Source organism: Pteropus alecto, unplaced genomic scaffold, assembly GCF_000325575.1.
Source record: "Pteropus alecto unplaced genomic scaffold, ASM32557v1 scaffold87, whole genome shotgun sequence".
In the NCBI taxonomy this organism is placed as follows: Eukaryota; Metazoa; Chordata; class Mammalia; order Chiroptera; family Pteropodidae; genus Pteropus; species Pteropus alecto.
This window is the reverse complement of record NW_006443225.1, coordinates 1,296,834-1,298,142: the sequence shown is the minus strand read 5'-3', so window position 1 is coordinate 1,298,142 and position 1,309 is coordinate 1,296,834. Positions and strand designations below refer to the sequence as shown.

Below are 1,309 nucleotides of genomic sequence, written 5' to 3'. Positions count from 1 at the left end.
GGCACTAACGTTTTCTGCCTTTCTAATGGTAGTTTAAGCGAGAAGAACCAATACCACCCCTTCACTTGCATGGGGTCTGGCATCTCTTTGTCTCTCTTTTTGAATCATAAACATTTTTTTTGACATTTTATTATTTTTATTATCAGGATATACCTGTCAAATCAAACCAAAAAAGGGTGGAATTAGAATATTCTATCTTTGTCTACAGCCATGCCACCTTGAACAAGCCTGATTCTGTCTGATCTCGGAAGCTAAGCAGGGTCGGGCCTGGTTAGTACTTGGATGGGAGACCACCTAGGAAGACCAGATGCTGTAGGCGTAAAAAATAAAAAATAAGGAATCGTAAGCTGACAAAGTCCTTGAAATCTGTGAGGTCAACCAAGGGTTGCCTCGCCTAAAAAACTTTAAAAAAATAAAAAATAGAATATTCCATCTTTAAGGTACAGTGAAGTGTGAATTATTTTGTTACCAAATTAGATGGCAAAGCATTATGTTTCTTATGCAACAAAACTGTATCTGTGCTATAAAAATACAGTGTATGTCAATATTACCGGACCAAGAACTCATCACAATGTCACCAAATCACAAAAAACATTCAGAAAAGTTACAAAAATTAAAAGCTATATTTCATCATAGTAAAACTCTTCACAAAAAAAAGGAAAAAAAAAATAAAGGAAATGAACCTGCAAAGTACATGTCCAAGTGGCTCATTTGTTAGCCATGCAAGAAATTTAACGTTGATTGATTATAGCAGCTGAAAAATGTATCCAGAAAAAATAAACCTGTTGAAGACCATTAGCCTTTGGGTAAGAATAGCTGTTTAAAGTGTTGAGACCACTGGGAACAACATCAATAGTCAATTTAAATTATTTAGTGAAGGCAAATTATTTTGATTGGTTTTCCTTGGCTCTTAATAAGTTGACAGGTGGCAGGATACTGTTCATTTGTTCCTGTTTATTCAGAAGTTAATATCTGAAGTGACTGAAGAATTAGCCTCTCTGAATAGGCTACATGAAACAGGTGAGAATATTTTTGAAGAAGCTGAGAAAACACTAATTTAATACACCTAAAGGGAAATCAGCTCTGCTGTGTTACAACTTATGGAAGTAGAAACAGGTTTAGTTTGATAGATTTACACTTGTGAAAATGTATGTCTGGAAAGGTCTTTATTTCTCTTTCATATCTAAAGGAGAACTTTGTCGAATACATTATTCTTGGCTGGTAGTTTCTTTTGCTTAATAGTTTGAATATTTGATTCCACTCCTTTCTGGCTTGTAAGATTTGTGCTGAGAAGTCCAATGATAATCTA

The 1,309-nt window shown here is 34.5% G+C and overlaps 1 pseudogene; it reads left to right on the top strand.

Annotated features, from left to right (window-relative positions):
• The first annotated feature begins 200 nt into the window (after positions 1-200).
• LOC112472765 lies at positions 201-319 on the top strand (annotated as a pseudogene).
• Positions 320-1,309: the final 990 nt, after the last annotated feature.